Source organism: Syzygium oleosum, unplaced genomic scaffold (genome assembly GCF_021117445.2).
Source record: "Syzygium oleosum isolate NSW1041296 unplaced genomic scaffold, Sole_v2.1 Sole_v2.03, whole genome shotgun sequence".
Lineage (NCBI taxonomy): Eukaryota > Viridiplantae > Streptophyta > Magnoliopsida > Myrtales > Myrtaceae > Syzygium > Syzygium oleosum.
The window spans coordinates 2,195,189-2,212,146 of record NW_026607487.1 but is presented as its reverse complement, the minus strand read 5'-3'; the positions used below and the strand labels follow the sequence as shown (position 1 = coordinate 2,212,146).

At 39.8% G+C, this 16,958-nt stretch overlaps 1 pseudogene; it reads left to right on the top strand.

The window, feature by feature from the left end:
• Nucleotides 1-8,724: 8,724 nt before the first annotated feature.
• On the top strand, nucleotides 8,725-16,641 carry LOC115694665 (uncharacterized; annotated as a pseudogene).
• Nucleotides 16,642-16,958: the final 317 nt, after the last annotated feature.

Here is a 16,958-nt window from a genome sequence, read left to right as displayed (position 1 = left end):
GTGGCTTTGACATATAGGCCGGAGAGGCATATTTGTGAATACGCCGTCCGGTCTGGACTGATGAAGAAAAAGTTACTTGTTTCAATTCAGCAAAGATTAACAACGAAATCCAATTATACAAGCACATGTTGCCTTTCTTCTTCTTTCCTGTTTTGAATTAGTGTTGATGCATATCATGACTGCATCTGTGAAGTTAATTTACTTGCAGAATAAATTTTTCAAGTAGTATATCCTAAGATACAATCAATTGGTTGAGAACCTTTATCAGGGTATAGTCATCAGTTATCCAACTATTGAACACTGCTGGCTTTCTGGTCATCAAGCATTGCACTGGTGGACTGGATTATTCAAGTCATTAGTGGATTGGGATCTTATATCCACACTATGCAATAGTTTTTCACAGAGAGCACATGGCCATGCATCTATAATTCGATACTTAGGGATTTAACATGGTTTTATTATATGCCTCGGTCAGGAACAACGTTAGATTCATTTTGATTAGGACGTATCAACTACCCAATAATGCTCTCATGTGGCACTTAAATAGTTGCTTCTTTGTTGTATTTGCATTACGACTCATGTTAATGATTGCATAAATATATCCATGAGAATTGCAATCAATATTTTGTACTCAAAAGGTTGGTTGGAATCAGCGCGATTCTGATGACGGCACGGCATTGCAAAAGGTGAGGGAAATTGGCAGTATTGGCCTAGACAAAGGTAATTTATTTATTGCCTTTTGAAGTGGGGACAAAATTGTTCCTCTGAATGTTAGTATGTGCATGACTCGATTGAAAAAGATTGCTTTGGAGATATATTGGGTTGGGGGATTCTCTTCGGCCTAAAAAAATAAGAAGAAAATTTTGGGGCATACTCAATTATCCTCTAAAGACCACAGAGGAGAGCCTGTACCGTAGAAAATCTCCAAGTGCGGGCAAATAAATTTTGGAAGCTTACAACGTAGCAGTAACTGCAGTTTAGATTACATGGGGTTTTAGATAAAGAACTGCTGTTACATGGATCAAAATAGAGAAATGAGAAATAAACAAATAATTCTACAGATTCCCAATATCACAGAAGTGCTAACTAGTTGATTATCATCGAGCTTGGTTGGCTCTGTGGTCACGTAAGCATCATAATTACAAGTTTGAGTAAGTTTGAGTAGTGACGTCACCGAAAGCGATTGATTTTTGCTCTTTGGTGCTACTACCTCGTATAGAAAGAGTAATGAATTACTGAAATAACATTCAGATGTGGTGATGGGTTCGCCATCATCGAAACATAGATTATGGGCGATACTTGATGGTTATAACTCAAATCGAAGATTCTGTGACGAACGGGGAAATTTTACAGTAATGCTCAAGGATAAACAATGTCCCAACCCTTTGATATTTATTAAAAGACTCGAATTTAATTGTTCTTGCTAAGGAATTTGAGGTGGTCCCCTCATCTTTCGCAAGAGGACCCTGGTGGCTATGACACCAACTGGTTTTTGTTATGACTCCGAGTCCTGGACCATGCCACATGCTTTTATGTGGTACTTGCGCATGATTACACATTGTAAGAGAGATCCAATTGGATAAGGTGACTGAGGTCCCCCAAGAGAAAGAAAAAAAACAAGTTATTGGTGACTTTGATGCAATAGGAAACACCAGTTTTAATCGGACGATCTGTTATGGGGTATTCCTCGTATGTACATTTCCTAGGCCTATACTATATCTATTTAAGCATTATGCATCCTAAAATCTTGTAGGGGTTGTACTCATATAGTCATATTGCCGACTATATATTGTGGTATGGAAATTTCTAAGAACCTTTAAAATTGGGGGAAAGTACCCAAAAAAGTTCTGAACCTATTGCATTTGTGATAATTCAGCCATAAACCTTTTAATTAATCCAATTTAATCCTAAACCTTTTCACATTTTGCCAATTGAGTCCATCTGGCCAATTTTACCGGAAATTGCCAACGTAAACTCCAACCATCTGGTCAATTTTTTAATAGTATTTTATAATTTTTTTGTTCTTTTCTTTTTATTTTTTTCTTTCTTTTCTTTTTCCTTTCATTTTGGCCAGCGAGGGTCAGAGTCCTTGCCCAGGCCCTCGCCAGATTTGGGCAAGGGCCATGAAGGCCCTAGGCAATGGCCTTCCAACCTCGCTCTCGCCCTCATCTGCACTTGGCGAGGCCACGATGGCCTCATGTATGGCCCTCTCCAAGATTTGGCAAGGGCTGTGACCCTTGCTAGCTAAAATGAAAGGAAAAAAAAAAAAAATTCAGTTTGTAAAAAAAATTGTAAAAATTATCTACATTAGCATCAGCCGTGCCTCATAGGACACCCGGCATCCACGTTGGCAATTTTTGGCCAAAATTGGCTAGATTGACTCAATTGGCAAAATGTGAAACGGTTTAGGACTAAATTGATCCAATTGAATAATGTAAAACTGAATTGACACAAATGCAATAGGTTTAGGACTTTTTTTTATACTTTCCCCTTCAAAATCGAGCCCCCTAAAAGGTAATTGAGTCACTGAGGATAGTTCGTACGATGCCTCCATTTCAGAATCGGGACTGCAAAGAAGTCATTTGCAATATGCATGCAACATTCAGGAAAAACAAAGGATAACCTTAGTAGATAAGGTATCTTATCGATCCCATGTCAAGTTCGGTTAATGTTGAGTTTCACGTTGTCTTGCTCTCACACCTGACTACCAAGACCCAAATTGGCTACACTTCTGTTCAACATGTGGCAGTGTTTTGACCCTAAACCTAAGACTATGTAGCATCATGTAATGGTCGAGATAGGTAAGACCAAGAAAAAGGAAACACGTGAATTATGCTTGACGTCTTCAATTCCATAATTTTTTTTTTGAAGATACGTACTAAAGTCAAACAAATTGTCTTTCCTATTCGTTTCCCAACAAGAGGAAAGAATCATTATCATTTACTTACTACGATTGGCGCTGTCGAATCGGATCTTAATTTATTCTTACCCAAGTTTTTTTTTCTCAACATTGAAAACCCATTTTGCGTACCCCATTTTCACGAAACATTATCGGATTCGATGTGATATTTTGATGACGTTATTTAGCTGAAAAGAACATGCCTTGTCCTAATTTTGCAACCTACCAAAACATGCAAAAGCAAGAACAATATAACCCGATAATTAAATTCCATTAGATTTGGAAAGGAGAAGCTTTTCCTTGACACTTTCTAAACAGGACAACAAAGACACCAACTAGTCTAACTAGAGGCAAAAAAAGGAATATAGCAACTTTTTCTCCAATTTAAACTAGCTTCGCCCACAAGACTGACACGTGGCGATCGGACCACGGCAACCCTGACTCTCCCGAAAAAAAAAAAGAAAACAGAAAATCATTAAAAAATATATTTTTTTAACAGCAAGATGGCTGTGTCTCTTCCTCTCAGATTTTAATGCTAAAAAAACCAGTCAATCTCTCTCCTCTCTTCCTTCCTTCCTTTGGACACAAATTCACCATTTTTAAACACTCGAACTCCTCGCATTCTCTCTCTCTCTCTCCTTCCTTCTTCCTCTTCTTCTTCATCTCGCCAGATCTCTCTCTCTCTCTCTCTCTCTCTCTCTCTCTCTCATCGGCGTCAAGTTCGCCGGAGCAGTTCTGTACCCTGGGATGGCGACTCCCGGCGTTTTCTTGTTCCGCGCGCATCTCGCCGGCAATGCCGGCTCAGATCTAGTGTCGCTAACTTGATGCGCAACTCAGTACCGCATTCGGCGGGAGGTGAGTGTGAATCTTGGGTTCGGGTAGAAAATCCGTGATTTTTGTTTTTTGCTCGTGCGCGCGCTACTGTTCTGTTGATGTGCGAATCTCCAGTTCAGTTTAGAGTTTGAACTTAGTAGGCGAGGTAGTGGGGTCGTGTTCTTGCAGGCAATGGGGCTTTAGGAGTTTGGGAGATGCTTTATGAGTGAACCGTGTTTCGGTGAGTTAAGGATGATGCTTTGGTTGTTGGGTCGATTCTTGGCAAATGTGAGATTAGAATTATCCGAGCAGTGAGTCCTGAAATGCTTGCAGATGGGAATGGAGGGTTATTGAAATTAGGATTATTCACAGTGGGTCTCCATTATTCATGTGTTACTCTCGTAATTTTGTCTAGCATTTTCATCATCCGCTCCACAATGTGAGCTTTTGTCGAAGTTACAATTTACTCTGGATGTGGTTGTTCTGGGTCTTCCTATCTCCTCGTTATGTATGCGAATTTCTTTCTGTTCTTTTTATATACCTGTAGTTGAGAGATGGAGGTGGAGAAAAGACGGTCAAAGGGAGGCTTCCTACAGTTTTTTGACTGGAATAGCAAGTCCAGGAAGAAGCTGTTCTCAAACGGTCCTGATGTACCTGGTCCTGGTACGACTTGCATCGTCTTTTTATCAATTTTATTAGTCAAGCCTGCGCATTGCTAGCATATGAAAGTTTTTTGGTAGAGATGGCTCGTATAGTGCTATTAACGTGCTTTGTTTCTGATTATAGATGGAGTTAAGCATGGAACGGATGATGCAGAGATCTTAGCGAAGTCAAGGTTTCAAATAGTGGGAGCTCTTTTGACCCTACTGTTGTCAAAATCTTTTTTAGTCGTGTACGAGTTCCATCTGTCTGACTTGCATTGTTTCTTGCCTTAATGTAGAATGTTATTGATGACAATGGAGTTAGTTCAAGTAAAAGCGGAAGTAGTGAGTGGAACTGTGCTGCTTCAGAGACCAGCAATGAAGGATGTGAATAACAGAGCCCCTGGAGTAGTGGCTCGACTGATGGGTTTGGATTCATTGCCAAAGTAAAATGGTCCTGAGTCCTCCACCTCATGTTCTAAATTTCATCAAGTCAAAGCTTCTCCTTACAGTAATAGCACCCATGATTTGCAAAGTAGATGTGATCCGATTGATTACCTCCGCAGTTCTAGTAGACTGGGTAGTTTCTTCTCACACCCTGCAGAAGTAAAGCCCTTAAAGGCGCAGAACCAACCGATAGAGAGATTTCAGACCGAAATACTACCTCCGAAATCAGCTAAACCTATTTCCATTACCCATCATAGGCTGTTATCTCCAATTAAAGGTCCCGGATTTGTTCCGGCTGAGAATGCTGCCTATGTTATGGAGGCAGCCGCGAAGACTGTCGAAGCTAGTCCCTGGGTTGTCAGAGGCAAAGCATCATGGACTGTTTCAGCATGAGTTCCTTTGAGAATAAAGGATCTAAAAATGAAATTCGAATCTTCCTATGAGGAATCAAGGCAGAAGAAAGCTAGTAGTTCTGGCGGTGTCATGAGGTATTCCTCATTTGTACATTTTCCTAGGCTTGTATCATATCTGTGTAAGCATTCTTTATCCTGAATTCTTATAGGGGTCGCACTCATATAGTCATATTGCCGACTATATATTGATGTTGTGTGTATGGAAATTTCTAATAACCTTCAAAATCGGGCCCCCCAAAAGGTTAATAAAGACTCTGCGTGAATTGATCAAGGCATTGGGAATTCTGATCGCCAAGGAAAGTTTGTACGATGTCGCATTTCAGAATCGGGACTGCAATGAAGTCCCCAATTTTTCCTTTTGTGATTGACGCTATTGAATCCCATTGTATTTTCTTAATTTTTTTTTATGACAAGGTGGGTAATTTATATGGACTCAATATTTTCTAAAGCTGGAAAATCAATTTGGGTACCTCATTCTTACGAAAGATTATCAATTTCAACACGATATCCCAACAAATTTTTTTGGCCGCAAAGTAACAATAACTACCGAAAAATTAATCCCGTTAGATTTTGGAAAGACACCGGCAAGCAAGCAAAAAGGAAAGGGAATAGCAACTTTTCTCCCCATTCAAATAGGCTTAACCCACAAGATTGACACGTGGCGGTCGGACACGGCACTTTGCTTCTCTGAGAAAAAAAAAAGGGACCGAAAATAAAAAGTAAAAAGCCTTTTTTTTAACAGCATGATCGCTGTCTCTTCCTCTCAGATTTTAATGCAGTCAATCTCTCTCCCTCTCTCTCTTCTTCATTTAGGCACAAATTTTCATTTCACTTTTTATTTTTAATTTTTAATTTTTATTTTTATTTTTTTCACCATTTCTAAACTCTCGAGCTCCTCGCATCCTATCTCCGTTCTTCTTCTTCTTCTACTTCTTCTTCCTCCTTCTCCTCATCGTCTTCATCTTGCCAGATCTCTCTCTCTCTCATCGGCGTCAAGTTCGCCGAGCGATTCCATAGCCTGGAGATGGGCGACTCTCGGCGTTTTTCCTTGTTTCCACGCACGCCTTGCCTGCGATGCCGGCTCAGATCCCTAGTGTCGATAACCTCGATGCGTAACTCAGCGTCGCCCGTTGCAATCTATTACCACATTCAGCGGGAGGTAAGTGCGAATCTTGAGTAGCTCGTGTGAAAATTCGTGATTTTGTTTTTGCTTGTGCGCGCGCCACTATTATGTTCGTGCGTGAATCTCGAGCATGAAGATTGGAAGTGAAATTCACCGCAAAAAATGCAGCAGGACCTCTTACCTTTTAGAGATTTCAAATCTTTTTTCCTTCATGCTCAAAGATCCTCAAATTCTTATGTGATAAATATTGCACTCATGGGCAAATGCGTATATTAATGATTCTATTTCATCTTTTTACGTGTTTCAATATTAAAATTTAATTTTTTTTATCCTATGACAACCTTCCTAAAGGAATGTTCAGATCTTGATATATCGATACATTTCCACGTACACAATTTCTTTGGCATAGTTTACCAGTAATTTCTTTTCACATTAATTATTCATTTAAATATTTCACAATAAAAATAACTTGCTTATCTTGCCAATATCAATTTTATGACACGCATGTCGTCAGTAAATGCCTATCATAACTTATAAGACCGCACGGCATTTGTATGTTATTTTAGACTCCATCGGGGTACATTACATCACATCTAGCTAGTGTAATCTATTAAGTATAATGAGTTACTAAAACAAGCCTCATCACAACATTGCAATAGCCAACAAGCATGCGAGAAGTTTATAAGTCATGATAACAGTCTCATAAAAAGAAAGAGACACTCATTTAGGCACATAAAAGAGTCGTGTGCAATCATATATAAACGATATAATACACATATGAGAGCGTTATTCATAGTAGTATAAGCATGATCCGATGTGTTTTTGAGTACCATGTGCCCTCACTTTGAATAAAATTCCCTACTCCAATTAGTCCAACTGAAAACCCAAATCAAAATAACCTTCTCTTTTATCGGTAAATGATCAAATAACTTTGGTCAATATAAAAGAAGGCAACCATAAATGTTTGCGTCAAATTTCCAGATTTATATGTCGGAACCAATGCGCATAAGAGCATGCAGAAACCATACGCGACTCACATATGATTTGGTCTTGGTTCGTGTCGGCCTTCCTCTGAACTTCCTTCACGTAGTGAAGCAAGCAAGAAAAGCTTCAGGAGACCAAGAAGACAGGAGGAAAGATCTGCAGAATTTACAGATTGACCTGAACTGCTACTGCGGCGCTTGCGTCGTCCCTTCAAACGTGGAAGTTTGAATCGGTAGGGCCTTCCAAACCCAAGAAGAGAAGCTATTCTGACCTAAAAACAAAGTCAAGCTAAAATAAGAAATTGTTTCGAGATCAACTAAGCCAATCTTGCCTGACCCCTTGAAGTAAAGCTTTGAATATATCAGGTTGCGCGCCCATACGTGCCAAAAAGATGGAAAATAGGGAAACCCGATCGATGGACGGGTCTAGAGAAGATGTTTTTTGCGTGGCCTATAGATAATATCATCTTGATCATTAATTAAACAGATTCTTTCGCGCGGTCCATATGATCAGCGGTTGAGATGAGTTTCCTCTGTCCAGTGCACAGATCATGCGATATTTTGTTCGATTCAGGTGGAAGCGCTCGATAGATCCATCAAACGAGTGGATCAGTTCGAAAATTGTTTGAACCCAATAGACCCATTTTAATCCGTTTTGATCCATTTTCCATGCAATGCAAATATAGTAATTCATACTCGACTTGGTCCATACCCGACCCATATAGGAAAACGCATATCCAAACTAAGGTGAGAGTGCAGAGTAAGCGAACGCGAGATCGAGTGAATGCAAAAGGCGAATGAGGAGAGATGCAAAAGGCGAATGAGGAGAGAGCCATGGAAGTCGGTTGAATTTAAGTAAATTGTAAATCCATTTATGACCCATTTAACACATGTATTATGTTTAAATCTATTTATGACCCATTTACTGAATACGACCGACCCAAATAACAACTCGGTGTTAAGAAATGGGCTCATGACTCGTTCTAACACGTCTGGCGCTCGGGCTTTGTGGGACTTTCTGTTGCCGATGATCAAGGTAAGGCCCAAACTCACCTACGGCTTAGGCACTATTCAACCACTAATAGCATATGCAGATAGTCCAGTTGGGTCAGGCCCTCTCGTGTAGACCTCCTAAGCCCACCCATGTCAATTTCAAATCCATTTGGGGCTGTTTGATGATTTTCTCATCTATGAAGTCAATCAGATGCCACGTCATCAGCTCGCCAAACCTAGGAGATCTCGGACCGGTCATTATTCTCCCGTAACGCGAAATTCAAGCTACATTTTTGCACCTGGAATTTTGGAACCTGATCAATTCGCAGAAACTCCAGCTCGAAAAAATTTAACTCAGCCAGTTAACGTCGACGAAGATGACGGCTCGACTTCGCACATTAGAACATAGACCGGCTCGATTAATGCAAAAGTGTTGATTAGGGTTTCTTCCTCCCCCCCGTCTCCGCTTCCGCCCAAGCCCAAAGGCGACTCGGAGTTCGCCGATCACGACCCTCGCTCTCCAATTTCCGGCTCTGGCGATCCGCATTCCCTCCTGTAACGGCTCGCTTGTTCGTCCGTCGGGTCGCTGCATCGTTTGCTCGTTTGTCCCTCTTGCTGCTACACTGGTCGAACGGGCAATTCGTTGCTCGGTTGCGTTTTTAGGCTGCGGAGTTGAGTTCGCCTGGACTTGTACTCGGTCGTCGCAGTTTCTCAGGTTTATTTTCCGTCGATGATCGAAAGGGTTCGTTGGGTGGATAGTGGGGGAAAGTGGGTATGATCTGATTTGCCCGAATTGGAGTTACGGGGAATGTTGAGGCGGTGGGATGAGATTGGAGTGTTTTTTTGCTCTCGTGGGGTGTGGCTTTTTAAAGTGGGTGGCGCGCGAATGGTGGCGGCTGTTTGGTTTGAGTTTGTTGATTATGCTGTACTTCCCAGTTCAATTAACTTACTGTTATTGAGCACTTTAGGATGACTGAGTTTAGCTTGCGAACTGGGTGCCTCTTTAGCTGGCAGCCGGGCACTTTTAGAGGGTCATTTTGCATACTATGTGTAGGAGAACTGTGAAGCGTTACGGTTTTAAGGTATTGGGTTACATTTGTTGTGCTCGTGTACTCCCGTCGATTATTCTTCATGTCATCTGGTGCAGCGATCCCAAGCACATGAGGTCATCTGATTTTTTTTTTCCACGGTTCTCGCTATAGGTTGGCTAGTTTTAACCAAATGATGGCATGAGTATGACAACTTCAATCGGGCTTCTTAAGGGCATGTTTGTTTGTACCTAATTAAAAGAAAAAAAAATACTTTTTTGGTTTCCCGCCAAAATGCGAAATACTATTCAAATTTCATAGAATTATGAAAAAGTTGTATGTGAATCTACATGTCGACATTTGAGTTCTGTGAAAGTTTCATGAGTTTCGGATTTATAAAAAGTTAAAGTGGGTGAGCTGCAAGATTTATATTAAGCAAAAATAAAAATGTAGAAGTAATTTCTGACATGTGCTGAGCTTGGACATGTTTTACAGCTTTTTCTCCTAGTTCTGCCTAAGTTCCTCAAAGCCTGCTTGCACTTCCCCACCTTGGTTCAATCGCAGAGGACATCCAATCCAATTGCTAAATTGGGTTCTTCGCTTTTCTCTCTCTTTAACTTGGTTGAATTCTGGCTCTTTGGTCTTGGTGCTTAGAAATGAACCTTTAGACGAAGTTTCTTGTTTTGGAGAATTGGGAGCAACTTTTTTGGTTGAATCTTTCTGAGAGTACTTGGAGCATGTCATTTTTGGTTCTGGCTGCTTTGTCATTCTGTATGGATGATAAACAGGATTCTTTATGATGCTTGTCATCTCTAAACTAATGTTTTTATTCTTTGTGGGACAGTTCTACTTCCATGGGATGGGACGATAAAATTGTCCAACAGCCGGAAGAGGAAACTCGTGAATCGTGGACCCTATGTCTTCACTCTCTGTCTGATTTGTCCCACATTTCGCCAATTGTATTCTTGTACCTCATCAAAGAATGTTATGCTTCTGGTATAACAATGCTTTCCCCTTCAAAAGTTTCTTGCCACATTTACTTTCCAGCTTCCCTTAATGGTTCACATCATATGAGTATATGTGAGGAAATGACTGCTACATGCATTGGATGATCGACTTGCCTGCATCTTCTGGTTATACGTCAACTTTCTCTTTAACTTCTCTTCCAAAGATGAGGCTCTTCTTTAGATGCTACTTTTGTTTTAAGAACAAACTGAAGCTTTGAGCCATGTAAGACATTAGTCCTCAGATCTCAACAATTAGAGAACACACATGCAGTACATGGTGCGTCTCAGTATTTACGACTGCTGTCACACTGCACAGAACATTACACTTTTTGATGAGGAATAATTGGTCATTTACTGGATGTTGCTATCCTTCAAGTCTTTTCATAGATGCTTGGAATCCACTTGGTTTATGGCTATCTGGACTTCCTTTCTTAGACATATTGCCTTTTGTTTCAATGTTTAGGTACCTTGAAGGCAACTAGAAAGTTTGGGGTACTTCAACATCAAGTTCATCAAGTATTAAATAATGGGCCCCGACCTGGCCCCGCTACTTTTGTCATACACTGTCTCTATGCACTACCCGTATTTGACATTCACTGTGAGGGATTCAGTCACTTGATAATATCTTCTCTCCGTCGTTTTCTGAAAGCTAACCTTGCGGACTCCTTGCAAGGAAAGGACTTAGCTGCACATTTATTTGTTGATATGGTTCAGGGATATGTAAATCATGATGAGAGGATACTTTTGAAGGTAGTAGAAGTGTTTGACGTGAGACTGACAAACCTCGAGAATGTCATATGCCAACTTAAAGCTACAAACATTAACTTTAGACCAGTGACTGCACTAACATTTCTTGAGCAATATATTTTCAAGTTGATAGAGTCCCAGTCCTATATGACAGCAGTCACTATGTTGGAGCACTTTTCTATTCGCCAATCTGGGAAATCCTTCCTTCTTGCTATGATGGAAAAGAAAGAATTCAGGCTGCAGAGAAGTGGGCCACATTTATGGGCAAGCTAATGTTATGTGTACTTGTCCAGGAATATTTTGACAGGAAAATGCTGAAGTATGCTTATGTGACAATAAAGAAAAACAATCTCTGGCAAGAATTTGGTGATGTATATCATCAATGTAAAGAAAGGTACTTCTTCGCTGTTAAAATTGTTTGGAAGTAACTTTTGCTAAAGATTTATTTATTATGTTGCTGATAGTGCACGGAATTAATGCACCATTGTATCGAGAACAGCAAGACTAATTTATTCTTTTGTAGTTCAATGAAGCAGATAGCAGAAAAAGGATGCTGGGATGTTGCTGAGTCAAAGGCAAAGGACGACAAACAGCTCATCGAATACCTGGTATTAGTCTAAAATGCTTTGTTCCAACCGTGGCATCTTTCTTTAGATGAACTTGAATTTGCATGCTTTTAAGTTGCAACCTTAGTAGATTTGTATCAATCTTTTGAGGTTGACCGTTTGGCCTTCTACAGGGGTTCCTCAAATAGTTTTATCAGTCCTGTTATTCTCAGGAAGGGGTTTTGGCAGAACCTTTTCAGTAATCACACGTTTTATCTCCTGCTATTGGACTTCGGTGCAATGTTTAATGGTTCTTGGTTCTTTTATAGAGAAATGTGATTAAGTTTATAGTCATAAGTATGTCTTCTGATGTAACTAGAGCATTTGAGCTGTGTACATAAATGACACCTTGTGGCTTGAGCAAGAAATTCCTGTGGTGCCACCTCCTCCTTTGTGATGAACATTTGTCCTTTTACTGTTGTTATTTTCCTCCTTTCCTTTGCTTTTTTCTCAAAGGTGGTGTTTAAGTTCGGAATAACAAATTACCAGCTTGTAGTTGCCGTTCTTCTAGACATATAAAGAAGGGAGACTTTGTGTGCTTTTGTTCATTCTATTAAGATTTTAATCTTCCACTTTAAAGGTCTATTTGGCAATGGAAGCTGGTTACTCGGAAAAAGTTGATGAATTGTGTGATCGATACTCTCTTCAAGGTTTTCCAAAACCCAAAGGTGTGCCAACTTCCATTTTGTTCGCCAATATATTAGGATAACATATTGCTGTAACTTCTCTTCTCCAACCTATAAGTTTAGAAAACTATGTTGTTGCACTAGTTTTGTTGAAACAGTTAACTTTTTGTCGGTCACTGCTGTGATTGGAACCTCTATTGTGCTACTAGAATCCAACTAGACGCCTCAAGTAGGTTACTGGGAACCTTAGACGAGGATTCTTCCTGCTTTGTTTGCATAAGGTACACATAAGATTCTATTGGTACAGTTGACGAGGTGTTGGCATGCTTGTATAGTGAGTTAAGTATAGGGCAATTGCGTTGGTCAGCGTAGATGGCTATCTTTGTTTGAATGTGCCTTCTCATGTGCATATATTTATCAGTATATTACTTGGATTTTGTCAGAGAATGTGGCAAACTGATTGGGATTCTTATGGCCAGTATATTGTTATTCGGTTTACCGAATGGATGTTGACGTTCTCTAATTACTATAACTTGTAAATCTTGGTTTGAGTTGTATCTGGGGAAGTGCTGAAGTCATTATGTATCGAAAATTTGCTTAATTATTTGATATCTTGAAACTGACAGTTGCATCTGCAATTAGGTCTCTAGTTCTCCATGATTGAGGAAAAGAATAGTTCTGCTTGTGCCTGATGATCTAGAATCAATTGCTTGCCATGTTATGTTGACCTTGAAAAGTTTTTGGTGGACCTTCGTATGTGTTGGGTATTGAACTTCTCCGATAAACCTGTATTCCGTTGCACTATCATCAGTATGGTGTAAGTACGCTATGCCTAGATATTTAGTCCTTGGTGATCTCATGTTATGGAGTATCGTAGTAATGTTGCTTTCTTTTTTTCTAAAATTCTAATTTATAACCGTTGGCTTGTTTAGAATTTGATGCAACTCTTGTGCATCATAAGCACTATTTGTGCCTCAAAGAACCGGGTGTTGAAGATGTTTTTTTGGTTGATCGAGTGGATAGTTTGCATACAGCAACATGCTATATTGAAGAATCTAAAGTTGTTGGTGTGGACTGTGAATGGAAACCCAATTATGTAAAGGGCAGCAAGCCTAACAAGGTAATTGCTAGGTCCTGTTTGACCTCATCTTTCTATGCATAATCTCTTGGAGGTGTTAGATACTCGCTGAAATTTTTCTTTGTGCCTTCTTGTTCCAAACAAATTCATTGTTGCCATAAAAGAAATTAAATGATTTAACGATCAAGAGTTATCATCAAGCTTTTGGCGATCGCCACTATCTTTTGTATATTTCAACGGCCATGAAAACAACTATGAAGCATGATATTTAACAATGGCATGCTGAGAACAAAAGTTTTAAGATGATTTCAGATGTGCTTTACTTGTTATATAGTGCGCATCCTTTTGGGAAATTTGATGAGGGATATGCTTGGCCAGAAGTAGGACCTTTTTGAAGGTTGCATGTGGAAGATCCATGTAAAATGGTAGACAGTATCTATATTTGATTTGACATTTGGTGACCACTATCAGATTAGATCAAATCAGATAAAGGCAGATGTAGATCGTATAGGACTACAGAGAGGAGGTGGCAATACAAGAAGAAGATGGTTTTGTCACCACTTCTCACCATCTTATATGTGGTTGCCATTGGCATGGCTAGTCTCACCAATCAATGTCCCTACTGCTGTTGACTTAGCTCTGTCTCTCTCTTTCTCCCTGTCCCTGTCTCTCTGTCTCTCTCTATCTATGATTGGACCACGTCGTTTGTAATTTGGCTCTAAGCAGTGACTTGGTCTTTTAAGCCAAATTACAGCAGCTGCTTGCTCTGCTGAGGTGATTCAGAGGTTTTGGTTGAGCAAGTTGTAGCTGCAATTTGGTGGAGAAGATCAAGGCACCGTCAAGTCTCAGGTTGACGACTTTGTATCAGTGGTCATGACTTGTTGTCACCTTTGCGATTGGCTGGTTCCACTCTGACCTGTCGGCACAAATATCTAAAAAGGTCATCCATTAATGTCAGAAATCAATTAAGTCTGATGTTTATTTTGATTTTCAGGTGTCCATCATGCAGATTGCTTCCAGCAGAAGGGTTTTCATCTTTGATCTCATAAAATTGTCAGGGGATATGCCACATATTCTGGATAACTGCCTGAGTCGTATTTTACAGTCTCCAAGTATTCTAAAGCTTGGTATGAGAAATTATTTAGCGTAATTGTATTCTCTCCTTTGCTTCTTGGTCCAAACATCAGCCTTTATTTGGTATCACGAATTTGTGTCTACTAATCTAGGGAAAGAAAAATCATTGTACTGACATAAGAATTTGGAATTTCTGGTGCCAGACATACATCGGGGCAGCAAGAGTTTGAACAAGGAATAATTATTTGTGCATGTTTGGTACCAATATGACTAAGGGTGACTGGCATTGGTTGTTTCAGTGTGCTTGTTTTGCTGAAGTGAATAGCTTTCCACAGAATTTCCTGATGTTCCTGCTCTATGCAGGCTACAATTTTCAATGTGATATGAAGCAACTCACCAGCTCCTATGAAACACTGGGGTGTTTTAACCATTTTGAAATGCTGTTGGACATTCAGAATGTATTTAAAGAATCCAGTGGTGGTCTCTCGGGGCTTGCTGAGGTAAAATGGACTTGCGTCTCATATCTAGTATTGCTGTCTTGCTTACCGACAGCGGTGAAAAGGGAGGAACATGATTTCTTCATGCTCAGAACTCATGTTGGGATCCTGATGCATGCCTTTGAGATCACCTTTAGCTCTGAATTAATTAGCTTTACCTTTATTTCTTGGCTGTAACTAGGAAATACTTGGTGCCGGTTTGAACAAGACAAGAAGGAATAGCGACTGGGAGCAACGACCTTTGAGTCAAAATCAGGTTATTTTACATTTTCTTTTCGTTTTTTTTATATTATTGCCTCAGAATGGAAATTACAGGAAGAATCACACAATTTAATGTCAGAACTCAAATGGTTGGGAGAGCATACTATTGTGCGGAATGCATCTGTAAGAATGATGTCAATCTGCGGACACTTCCGTGTAAATCTTAATGCTCTGAAATATCAAGAGTGTAGGGTCAGCAGACATTATTTTTGGCATTTGCTTAAGCGATTTCTCGAGATCTTTAGTGCAACAAATATTCTTGTGGTGTCTATTTAAAAGAACGTAACTGCTGATACATTTTAGGAAAAATTTATTTTTTCGTCTCTGTACTTTCGTGCTTTATGTAAACAAGTTCTTGTATTTTTAATTTATCTTATCGAGTCCTACTTTTAATTTTTTAATCAAGCCCCTCTGACACCAAATTTTAGCAAACGTGAGCAGCGGATACGCCAAAGTATGATGTTAATATGCTGATTCCCAATTTGACATGTGTGAAGAGAATTAGACACCGTACACAATGTCTAAGTATGATGTGGATTAAAGTTAGTCAATGTGGACACCACATCGACAGAAAACTTTTATCCCCGTTATAGCACAACGTCGTTCAACAGTCACGTCAGCTAGACTAATCGGATTTGATGTCAGAGGGCTTTGATTCCAAAATTTGTGAAAGTAGGACTTAATTCAACAAATAAAAGTACGAGGACTTGATTGGAAAAAGTGTGAAAATACATGCAAGAAAAGTAGAATATTCCTTATTTTTTTACAAACACCATCCCCACTTTCAACCCCAAGATAGGGAAAGAACCATAAACGTATATTAAGGAGCAAACACAGTGCAGAGAAAAGTAACCATTGATGTTTCCTGAAATATGATTAGGGCAGAAGTCCTTTGATTTAACCTGACCAATTGCAATGTTTGCAGCTGGAATATGCCGCTCTTGATGCTGCTGTTCTTGTGCACATATTTCATCATATACGGGACCAATCTCAGCAAGCTACTGCGGATGGTAATGACAAGATCGAATGGAAGTCTTCTATAGTAAGTGAATAGTACCCATTAGTTTCCTTAACTCTCCTATAGAAAAGCTGAAGTGAAAAGTATGATATTCTTTTTAACTTTTGTGCAATTTGTTTGACCATCAACAGTTTTTGCAGATTTTGCGCATGGATAATGCTAAGACGACCAAAAAGAATGTTCAGAATAGAACAAAATGCAGAGTGGAGATTGACTAGCTTGACAATCAATTCATGAACTGCCGGAGCTATTGCTGTCGGCGGCGGTTTTTCTTATGTAAATAGCTTTTGCATATAAAGACTAGACATCATTACTTAGTGATCCAATTAACAATTCTGATGTGCATATGGGAAAAATTCATTGCCAATGAGAGCTTAAGTTCCGTCTTCTTGTGCTGGGTCGCTTTTTCTTAAGAAAATTTTGGTGCTTCAGAAAGCTCCTTGGTCAGGCTTCGACCACAGCCACACTCTATGCTTTTGAGTTCTGGTTTCCCACGGTTCCCCAACACGAAGTTACTCTTGAATTTCCTTGGATAAGAGTGTATATACTCGACTTGAGCTAAATAGTATTGGTGAGTCATTCACCAAAACGAGCAGCCATCTATGCAGACATTGCACCTTGCGCTGTTAGTTGCCTTCGCCATGCCTATCGTTCGCATTCCAGATCTCTAGCTAAGCGATTCTGGGGAAACAAAGCGTGTTGTAT